Here is a 10835-nt window from a genome sequence, read left to right on the forward strand (position 1 = left end):
GAGCCTGCGTCCCCCGCATCGGCAGGCGGACGCGCAACCACTGCGCCACCAGGGAAGCCCCTTGTTTAATTTTTTAAGAGAACACCGGACTGTTTTCCAGAGTGGCTATACAATTTTACATTCCCACCAGCCATGTACGACTGATGTAAATTTATTTTTTATAATTCAGTTATGCAAAATTTTTCTGTCCCTTAAGGTGGTGAAAATTCTACTTTTTCCATCCAATCCACATTTAGTGAGCCCTGGGATAGTGGTTCTCAACTGGGGCCATCCTGCCCCCAGGGCACACTGGGTGATGTCTGGGGACATTTGTGGTTTTCAGAACCTGGGATGTTGCTCAACCCCCCCGAACCCCAGTGCCCAGGGCGGCCCCCCAAAGAGGATGGCCCGGCCCCAGATGATAACCCCAAGGCTGAGAAATCGAGTCTGATCCCTGGTCACACTGGACACCAGGATAAATCCCCGATGGTCAGCCAGCGTAAACCAGGGTGGCCCCCAGCATCTGTGAGTCACCTCCTCTCCTTCCCACTCAGGTGTGGATTTAAATGTGTGAAGCATGCCAGGACCTCAGAGGTCACATTGTCCTGGGGGGTTCCATGGAATCCCTAACCCAGGGTTTTCACCTGGGGAGATCCTGTCCTCAGGGGACACTGGGCGACACCTGTGGACGTCTGTGGTCGTCACGACAGGGAGAGGGGCTCCTGGCATTGAGATGGGATCAGAGAACGACCTGGCCCCAGTGTGCGCGTGGCCCGGGTTGAAGGCGCTCCCAGTGGGTCCATGCAGTGTTCGTTCGGGATGGTGGGGTGCAGAGCCCAAGTTCAGGAGTCCCGGGGAGCCGCCCGACTGGGCTGACGTTTACCCAGGCGTTTCAGTAGCACCGTGTGCTTCTGTCATCATACATTGTACCTCTGTCTGTTTCCCAGAGGGGCAGCTGCAGAAAAGTAAAGGCAGAGTTCAGGTTCTCAAAAAATTTCCCTTTCGGCAATAAACAGGAACGGACCGTGGACGTGCATGTCTCAGATGGCCCTCCAGGGAATCGCACGGAGTGAAAAGGCCAGTCCCCAGAGCCACATGCCGTGCGGTTCCATGTACAGAACATCCCCGAGACCACAGGGTCGTGGAGATGGAGGAGAGGTTCGTGGTTGCAGGGGGGCGGCGGCCTGGGGAGGGGTCTGGGTAGACAGGCGGACACAGGGTCCTCGTGCTGTGTGAAGTGCTGGAGATCTAGACTGTGTGTGTGGGGTTCACGTGTCTGCACAGGGGATAAACTTGTAAAGATCCTAATATACACGCACAAGTAAAACTGTAGGAATCTGTGTTCGGTAGGTGATGCAGGGACTTTCTCGCTGTGATCTGGTACAACTGCGTGTGAATCTACAGTGATCTCCATCCAAGTTCCATTAAAAAAAAAAAAAAAATCCCTTCCACACTGCTGGCTGCCTGCCTTCCCGCCAGACACCCAGGCCCCTTTCTGGGTCAGAAAAGGCCCGAATGTGTCTGCTCTGGGCATACAGGGCCCACGTGTGGGCTTCCAGAGGGCTCTGATTCAGCAGAGAGCTTCAAAGCGGCCACAAAACATCCAATTCAGGGAAAACCGCCCTTGGTTCGACTTAAAAATACCTAAATTACTCAGCGCTAAATATAGATGCTGACAGAGAACAAACGGGGTGGCTTCACAGCATGTTTTCCTTGGAAGGCCGGGGAGTCCTGCTCAGCATCCACACTCAGAGTGTCCACCAGGACCCTAGGAGGCCCGGCCACCCCGTGGGGCACCCCAAACCGTGGCCTCCCTCGTCAGCTCTAAGCCCCTCGGCGCTGCTGGCTTTCTGTTCCGGGCACGATGCCCTGAGAGGCTCCCTCCAGGCTGGGTTATAACCTGGATCCCCTGGGACGGCCGGAGGGGGCTGCATTGGGGGGTGAGTGTGCATCTGTCTACATGTACGTGCATGCGTGAGCCTGCATGCGTGTCAGTGTGTATCTATGTGCGTGCACGTGTGTGTGCGCATGAGCAGCTGAGACCAGACATGGTTGCGTCACGGCAGCCCAGAAAGCAGACCGAAGTCCTGGTCCTGGCGGTGTCACGGCCAGTCACTGCCTCACCGCTTGCCCCCGGGGTTAGGTCGACTCCCGCAGGACAGGCGGTGGCTGTGAGTCAGCCCGGGAACATTCCTCACCAGCTGCCTCCCTGCCAGAGACACGTGACGGTCCCAGGCACCCGACCTGGCCGGGCCAGGCAGGCCCGTGGAGGCTTGGAAGGCCCTGGAAGCCGGGCAGGGCTTTGGGGAGCAGGAGGGAGGGGTTAGGCGGTTGGGGCTGCAGGAGGCGGTCAGATCCCGCCTGGGGAGAGGCCGGTTCTAGCCTGGCAAGGCTGGGGGCATGACTTGGGGTGAGGTTTGCCTAAAAATAGAAACTTAACAGACGACAGCAGGCCCTGGCTGGCCTCCCAGTAAAGGGCTAGGAAGTCACCAGGGTCAGGCTGGATCCCACAGAAGCATCGCGGGCGCGTGGCTGCAAGGCGAGGGCCATGAAGGCCCCGAGCACTCCAGGATGCATTGTGAGGCTGCGCTGATTACAGAGGGAGGGTCATCACCAGAGGGCTACAGACCTGAGCCCAGATGCCAGGCTCAAATGCACATGAGGATTAAACACAACTTGGGGAGGGTGGTATTTCTCGATGGCAAGCTCGGGGATGGCAGGATGGGAGACACTGAGTTAGAAGAGGGTCCCTCCCCCAAGGCCCTGCTGACACTGCGACCAGGTCACTCTCTGTGGGGGGCCGTCCCGGGCGCCGCGGGGTGCGGAGCAGCCTCCCTGGACCCACCCACTCGATGCCAGGAGGCCCCCAGTCGTGACAGCCACAGACGTCCCCAGACATGGCCCCGTGTGGCCCTGGGGCAGAGCCACCTCCTCCGGGGTTGGAGGGGGGAAACCTCTGGGTTATATTAGGCCTCATTTTCCCAACCAAAGAGATTCCATATAAAAAGTCATAGAGGGCTTCCCTGGTGGCGCAGTGGTTGAGAGTCCGCCTGCCGATGCTATGGGACGCGGGTTCGCGCCCCGGTCTGGGAAGATCCCACGTGCCGTGGAGCGGCTGGGCCCGTGAGCCATGGCCGCTGAGCCTGTGCGTCCGGAGCCTGTGCTCCGCAACGGGAGAGGCCACAGCAGTGAGAGGCCCGCGTACGGCAAAAAAATTAAATAAATAAAAAAAAATAAAAGGTCATAGAATGGGTACTTCCCCGGCGGTCCAGCGGTTGAGACTCTGCGCTTCCACTGCAGGGGGCGCAGGTTCAATCCCTGGTTGGGAACTAAGATCCCACATGCCGTGCGGCGTGGCCAAAAAGTAAAAAAAACAAAACAAGTCATAGAATGAAAAAGAAAATATACACAGATTAGTGAAAATGTACAGAATGTTGATTTTCTGTTTCAGAGAAGTTACCTCCTAGCAACTGAAGCAACAGAACGAGTGGAGAAGATTAACAGCTATGATTGTATACAACTATTCAGAACTTCTTCACGGCAAACTGATAAAACTAAAACCCAAGACCAGCGACCTAGGAAGAATCACGGCAAGGATACACTGGAAAGCGACCTCTTTGTCATGTTAATAATACCTTAGCTGGGTATTTTATATGGGGAAAGGACTCAGTCGAGGAATTCATGTGAAAAGTAATTTAACCGGTAAAACACAAAGTGAACAAAGCGTGGCCTCATCAGCAATCGACGAAAGCAGGATGGAGGGATCATGGGCTGCCAGCACTTCATTTACCCAGGACACCAGGAAGGCTGCGGAAGAGCGACACCTGACACAGGTAGGGATATGCTCGTCCCCGACTCTCTGGTATTGTTGGCCAATCTCAGCCTCGTAAACTGGACATCAGGAGCTACAAGGCTGTCCTCTCAAATCCCTTGCTGGGGCATTTATCCCGAGGGAACAAAAGTCAAGAAAAATAAAAAGCTATATATAGAAAGGTGTTCACAATGGTGTTATTTATAATAGTGAAAAATTGAATGAAACCATGTGTCCTGCAAAGGGGGAATGGCTAATTCAGTGGGGTGTTTTCCTAGTGGAGCAACTGTTATAAATGGTACCCAAAGATGGGGAGCCCAGAGGAGGTGTTTCATGAAAACACAGGGAGATGGATAAAGTGAGGATGTATGGCTATTTACCACTGTATTAAAACATATGTGGATAAAGGCAGAAGGGGAACCTCAAATTGACAGTCTGGTTAGTAATTGTTTTTATGATTTCCTTTAATGAAATGGTTTCCATTAAGGTACAACTTGCATCCAGTAAAATCCGTGCTTTGGGGCATGCAGTCGATGAGAACTTAGAAACGCATACAGTCCTGTAGCCAATATCAATTGTGAGTAAAGCCGTGGTGAACATTCATGTCCAGGTTTTTGTGGGAACCTAAGTTTCTGTTTCTCCCGGGGAAATGCCTGGGCATGGGATTTCTGGCTCCTAGGACAGGTGTATGTTTAACTTTACAGGTTAAACATTTTTAAACAGTTTCCAAAGTCACTGCGCTGTTTTGTATTTTGAAATAATCACAGACTGACAGGCAGTTGCAAAAATTGTACAGGGTGCCATGCACCCTTTTCCCCGATTCCCCCAATGGTGACATCTTACGTGACTGTGGGACAATATCAAACTGGGACACTGCTGCTGGCCCGATGCTCACCGGGCTCAGGTTCTACCAGCCCTCCCACGACTCATATGTGTGCAGACGGGACGTTTGTCACCACTCACCCCTCCAGGAAGGTCTGGTCTAAACGTTGCCTGTCCCGGCCGCTATCCCTGACTGAGATCCAAGTTCCTTTCTCCTGCATCCCTCACCCAGCCAGGACACCTGCCTGCAGACCTGCCCCCACGTCACCATGACCACCCCCATTGACATCTGTGGCTGGATCATTCTCGGGGGCGCCGTCCTGAGCACTGTAGGGGTTTGAGCAGCAACCCCGGCCCCCACCCACTCAATGTCAGGAGCTCCCCCAGTTGTGACAGCCACAGATGTCCCCAGACTTCGCCCAGTGTCCCCAGGGGCCAGAATCTAAGGCTTTTGTGGAACTCTCTTATCAGAAGAAACCCAGCAGCTAAAAGAGGTTCATTTAGGCAAAATGCAAACAGTTTTTTGGAATTGAAATGGTCCAGTTTGAAGTGAAATGGTACTGAATGGAACAGAAGTTTGTTTCAAAGAGGGTTTAAATTTCTCAGCATCTGAGAATTCCCTGGCGGTCCACTGGTTAGAACTCTGTGCTCTCACTACTGAGGGGGCGGGTTCAATCCCTGGTCAAGGAACTAAGATCCCACAAGCTGCTTGGCCTGGCCAGAAAAAAAAAAAAAAAGAATTTCTTAGCATCCAACAACCTCTGTGGCTGGGAGAAGTCACACGGGGCCAGAGTTTCAGAGTTTCCCTCAAACTCAACCAAGAACACATTTGAAGGAGGAAAGAGCACAGCCCTGGGGGAAGAGAGGAGGAGGCAGAGCCCCTGTGGAAAGTGGCAGACCTGCATTCTGCCCCAGCTCCCAAAGCTGTGTGGTTTTGGGAAAGTTACCTCCCCCCTCTGAGCTCCACTGAACTCTGCTCAATGCTTAGAGTGACACTCCCTCTCGGCGCAGGGCGTGGCCAACATCCAGGTCCCCAAGTTCCTATGTTGGGGGATGGAGGCCCCAGAGGCTGGCAGCCACGGAGAGGGCCCTCCTTCAGGAACCTGTGGCAACTGCCACATATAAACACAGCTGCAGGGGAGGAGGGACGAGAGACGAGGTGCCTGGACCTTCTCTGCACAGTGAGCGCGCACTAGCCGGTTTGCTGGAAGCTACTGAGAAATCTCCCTGCCCTCAGACTTTGCTGGCACCACGGTGGCCACACCACTCATCTGCCCAGGAGCCAGGTGGGGCAGGGCGTCACAAAGCCCACCTGGCCTGGGGGGAAGTGGGGCAGAGTCTGAAGTGGATTGTATTAAAACTAGGAGTGGAGGGACTTCCCTGGTGGAGTGGTGGTTAAGAATCCGCCTGCCAATGCAGGGGACACGGGTTCGAACACTGGCCCTGGAAGATCCCACGTGCTGAGGAGCAACTAAGCCCGTGCGCCACAACTACTGAGCCTGTGCTCTAGAGCCCGCGAGCTACAACTACTGAGCCCACGTGCCACAACTACCGAGCCCGCAAGTCACAACTACTGAAGCCAGCATGCCTAGAGCCCATCCGTGCTCTTCAACAAGAGAAGCCACCGCAATGAGAAAGCCGCACACCTCAACGAAGAATAGCCCCCGCTCACCACAACTAGAGAAAGCCCATGCACAGCAACAAAGACCCAACGCAGGCAAAAATAAATAAATAAATAAATAAATTTAAAAAATAAATAAAAGCTGAGCATGGATCTCCTTCTGTCGTTCTGTGGCTCTAAGACCATGCTGATCTATTGATACATTCATGGCCTCCTCCTCAGCAACCTGGATTTTGTATTAAAACCTCTATCTGCAGATTTCACTCCAATGATGGTGGGCCAGCTCATGTGGATGCTCTCCTGACGAGGGCAACTAGCAAAGCTTCATGGAATGGAGAAGCTTGAAGGCACTGGCGGGCTATTAAGATAGTGAAGAGTTCCATCCAGCATCTGGGGAGGATGTAAACCCAGGAGTCTGGCTTTGGGGCCGCTTTTTATTGGGGTGGAGGGTTTGCTAAGAGGCCAAGTAGCTATTGCCCTCACAAGGCTAGGGGCTCAGAGATTGAGATCCAGGGCCTCCTAAGGGGAGAGAGATTGGGGAATTCCCCCTTGGTATGAGCTGGGACAAAAGAGTCCTGCCTTCTAAGAAAAGGGTCCACAGGAAGCAGACAGGCCCTCACAGTGACTGTAGCTGAGTTCTGAATAACCTCAGTCCCTGATACTGGATTGAGGTGAACTTAGATTGTAGCAGCCCTAGATGCTGGACAGAAGTAAAAACGAATCCTTTCTGGTGGAAAACAACATCATCTTAGGCTTCGAATTATTTCTACAAACAAGTCAGCAGTTACAATATCTAGCACACAATCAGAATTGACCAGGCATAGAAGACAGGACCACACGAACAAAAATCAGCAGAAATAACAGACTATACAAACAGGCTCCCAGGGGTTTGATACACTGGAATTGACAGACTTAAAAATAACTATATTAATTATGTTAAATATGTGAGGTTGGAATTTTAGCAGCGAATTGGAAACTAAAGAAAAAGACTGAATGGATGTGTGGAAACTGACAATATCTGAAATGAACACAATGGAAGAAGCAGTATCATTAAAGATAACTAAAGAGAAAATTAGTGAACTAGAAGATAGGAAATATCCAGAATGAAGCATGGACCACATGAGACAAGGTATAAGACACAGAGGATGCAGTAAGTTCTGACACACATGTAATTGGAGCTCTGGAAGGAGGAGACAGAGAAAGGGGAAGAAGCAATCTTGGAAGAGATAGTGATGGATGATTTCCCAAAACTGATTAAAAAAAGAAAAAGGACTCTAAGCCACAGATTCAAGAAGCCCTAGAACCTCAGGCAGGAAAAACATTTTAGAAATTGACAGAGAAATGACCAATGAGCACCTGAAAAGGTGCTCAATGATTAGTCACCAGGGCAAGTATAAATGAAAACCATCGTGGGAGGCTGCTTCACAGCCCTCCTGTGTCAGGTCTTAGTTGTGGCACACGGGCTCTTTAGTTATGGCGCTTGGGCTTAGTTGCCTCGTGGCACGTGGGATCTTAGTTCCACAACCAGGGATCAAACCTGCGTCCCCTGCATTGGATTCTCAACCGCTGGGCCACCAAGGAAGTCTCATTTTTACTCTAATTCTTTTTTTTTTTTTTTTTTTTTGTGGTACACGGGCCTCTCACTGTTGTGGCCTCTCCCGTTGCGGAGCACAGGCTCCAGATGCGCGGGCTCAGCGGCCAAGGCTCACGGGCCCAGCCGCTCTGCGGCACTTGGGATCCTCCCAGACTGGGGCACGAACCTGTGTCTGCTGCATTGGCAGGCGGACTCTCAACCACTGTGCCACCAGGGAAGACCTACTCTAATTCTTGAAGCTGATTTTCACCAGGTTGAGCACCTGAAAAGGTGCTCAATGATTAGTCACCAGGGCAAGTATAAATGAAAACCATCATGGGAGGCTGCTTCACAGCCCTTAGAGTTGGCAAAAATCTAAAAGACCGACAATACCATATATTGGGGAGGATGTAGAAACATCAGAATTTTCACACGCTACTGATGGGAGCATAGGATAGTACAACCACCCTGGAAAGTAGGTTAGCAGACTCTTATAAGGCTAAACACATACTTAACCTATGACCCAGCAATTCCACTCCTAGGGATTTACCCAAGATACATAAAAACATATTTCCACAAAAGGACTTGTACAAGATGTTCATACATCTGTATCTGTAACAGCAAAAAAAGGAAGTAACCCAAATGCCTCTCAACAGGAGGATGGATGAACAAACTGCGGTAATTCATACCATGGAATACTACTGCACAGGGGAAAGAAGAACCTACTGACAGATGAAGCCACATGTGGGATTCTCAAAGGGTGAAAGAAGACAGACATTAGAGGTGTTCTCTATCTCAACTGAGGTGTCAGTGTACACAGGTGTATAGACTTGTCAAAATTCATCAAACTACATATGTAAGACCTGTTCATTTTACTGAAAAGGAATTATACCTTAATAAAATCACTTAATTACAAAACAAACAAACATAATCTGCCAGAGGAAAAAGGACCAACAATTTCATGGATCCAGTGAAAATTCTAGACCTGGTGAAAATCAGCTTCAAGAATTAGAGTAGGTCTTCCCTGGTGGCACAGTGGTTGAGAGTCCGCCTGCCAATGCAGCAGACACAGGTTCGTGCCCCAGTCTGGGAGGATCCCAAGTGCCGCAGAGCGGCTGGGCCCGTGAGCCTTGGCCGCTGAGCCCGCGCATCTGGAGCCTGTGCTCCGCAACGGGAGAGGCCACAACAGTGAGAGGCCCGTGTACCACAAAAAAAAAAAAAAAAAAAAAGAATTAGAGTAAAAATGAGACTTCCTTGGTGGCCCAGCGGTTGAGAATCCAATGCAGGGGACGCAGGTTTGATCCCTGGTTGTGGAACTAAGATCCCACGTGCCACGAGGCAACTAAGCCCAAGCGCCATAACTAAAGAGCCCGTGTGCCACAACTAAGACCTGACACAGGAGGGCTGTGAAGCAGCCTCCCACGATGGTTTTCATTTATACTTGCCCTGGTGACTAATCATTGAGCACCTTTTCAGGTGCTCATTGGTCATTTCTCTGTCAATTTCTAAAATGTTTTTCCTGCCTGAGGTTCTAGGACCTGACAAAAATAATTAATTAAAAAAAAAAGAATTAGGGTAAAATAAAGACATTTTCAGACAAACAGGAAGACTTTGTCTCCAGCAGACCTGCCTTATTAAAGGTAAAATAAAAAGATATTAGAGAAAAATGACCCCAGATAGAAGGCAGGAAATGTAAGAAGATGCAAAAAACAAAACCAAACCAAAATGTTGAAGAAGGGAAAGAACTTGATAAAATAATTCTAAAGTCCCCATGGAAAAATAAACAGGAAGTGGACAGCCCTGAAAACACACAAGAATCACAAGAGCCATTAATTCGATATTTACCTCCACCCAGTCCATCAACAGAAGACACTCTAAGGTTCTGCCTTGAAAATTGTATGATGCTATTTTAAATTACGTTATTTTGGTTACTGGGTTTCAGGGATTGGAGTCCTCAGTGCTACTTCAGGAGGTCACTCATTTGAATTGTGTGATTTTTACACACAGAAAAAAAAAATAAAGTCGGTATCTGAAAAGACATGTATACTTCTCCATCTGCTGCGACTGGTCCGAGGCCAGAGCGATGGGGACCAGGCCAGCTGTCCCTGGAGACTTCTCCTTGGTCCAGCCCTCAGCAGCCCCAGGCAGACTCCTGTGCCCGCCCCCCATCCCCAGCCAGGGGTGTCCGCCCACCCCCTCCATCCCTCCTCCCAACAGCCAGAGTGACTTCTGAAAATGCACCTGAGTCTGTCCCTGCCCTACTCAGAAACCACCTGGGGCCCCTGCGGCCTCACAAACCAAGTACAAAGTCAAAGCTTGTCACTCACTTCCCTCTGCCAGGAATTCTTCCCCCACCCCCTATCCTGCCTGCTATGGACTGAATATTTTGTCCCCCCACCCCCCCAAAATGCATGTTGAAGCCCTATCAAGAGGTGGGGCCTTTGGGAGGTGCCTAGGTCTTGAGGGTGGGGCCCTCGTGAACGGGATTGGTGCCCTCATAAACGGGATTGGTGCCCTCATAAGGGGCTGAAGGGACCAGAGTTCTCCTTTTCCACCCTCTGACTCCATTCTCTGGGTGCAGGTGCTCCCAAGGTAATGCAACGTGCCATCCTGGGCCTCCCCGTGTGGGTCCACATCTTGTGTGGGGACCTGCGTTACATCCAGGTGATTGGTACACCTGTCTGCCTGTCTCTCCCAAGGCCTGGCAGTTCCTTGGGGACTGGGTTGATGTCTTTCTCAGAAATATTTTTTACCCTGGCCCCGTGAATCACCTTTATCACAGTGTGACTTCTCTGCTTAAAACCATCCCAAGGTGAAATTTTAAAGAGAAACAAGCCATTTCACATCAATGGAATCACACACCTTGTGTCCTTCTGTGTCTGGCTTCCTTCATTGAGCATTCTGTTCTCAAGGTCCATCCACGTTGTAGTGACTGTCAGTGCTTCGCTCCTTTTCATGAGTAATATTTCATCGTGTGCATGGGATAACAATTTTTTTTTTTTTTTTTTTGCGGTACGCGGGCCTCTCAC

At 50.7% G+C, this 10835-nt stretch overlaps 1 protein-coding gene and 1 long non-coding RNA gene across 6 annotated transcripts in view; one reads left to right on the forward strand and one right to left on the reverse strand.

Annotated features, from left to right (window-relative positions):
• The window catches only part of GNG7 (G protein subunit gamma 7), a 131086-nt gene that overhangs the window by 9924 nt on the left and 110327 nt on the right, over nucleotides 1-10835 (reverse strand). The gene's annotated exons all lie outside the window — the stretch shown is intronic.
• LOC114484804 (uncharacterized) overlaps nucleotides 2309-10835 on the forward strand; it is a 28239-nt gene continuing 19712 nt past the window's right edge. For 2 of the 5 annotated variants that reach the window (XR_003678131.2, XR_003678130.2), the window contains exons 1-3: nucleotides 2309-2557; nucleotides 3431-3812; nucleotides 4278-4367. This is a non-coding gene — a long non-coding RNA (uncharacterized lncRNA). Of the gene's footprint in view, nucleotides 2558-3430; nucleotides 3813-4277; nucleotides 8057-8462; nucleotides 10740-10835 lie in introns of those variants that run through there. The other 3 variants (XR_003678129.2, XR_008616503.1, XR_003678128.2) reach the window with 3 other exon arrangements.

The sequence above is a fragment of the Physeter macrocephalus genome, unplaced genomic scaffold (assembly GCF_002837175.3).
Source record: "Physeter macrocephalus isolate SW-GA unplaced genomic scaffold, ASM283717v5 random_39, whole genome shotgun sequence".
NCBI lineage: Eukaryota > Metazoa > Chordata > Mammalia > Artiodactyla > Physeteridae > Physeter > Physeter macrocephalus.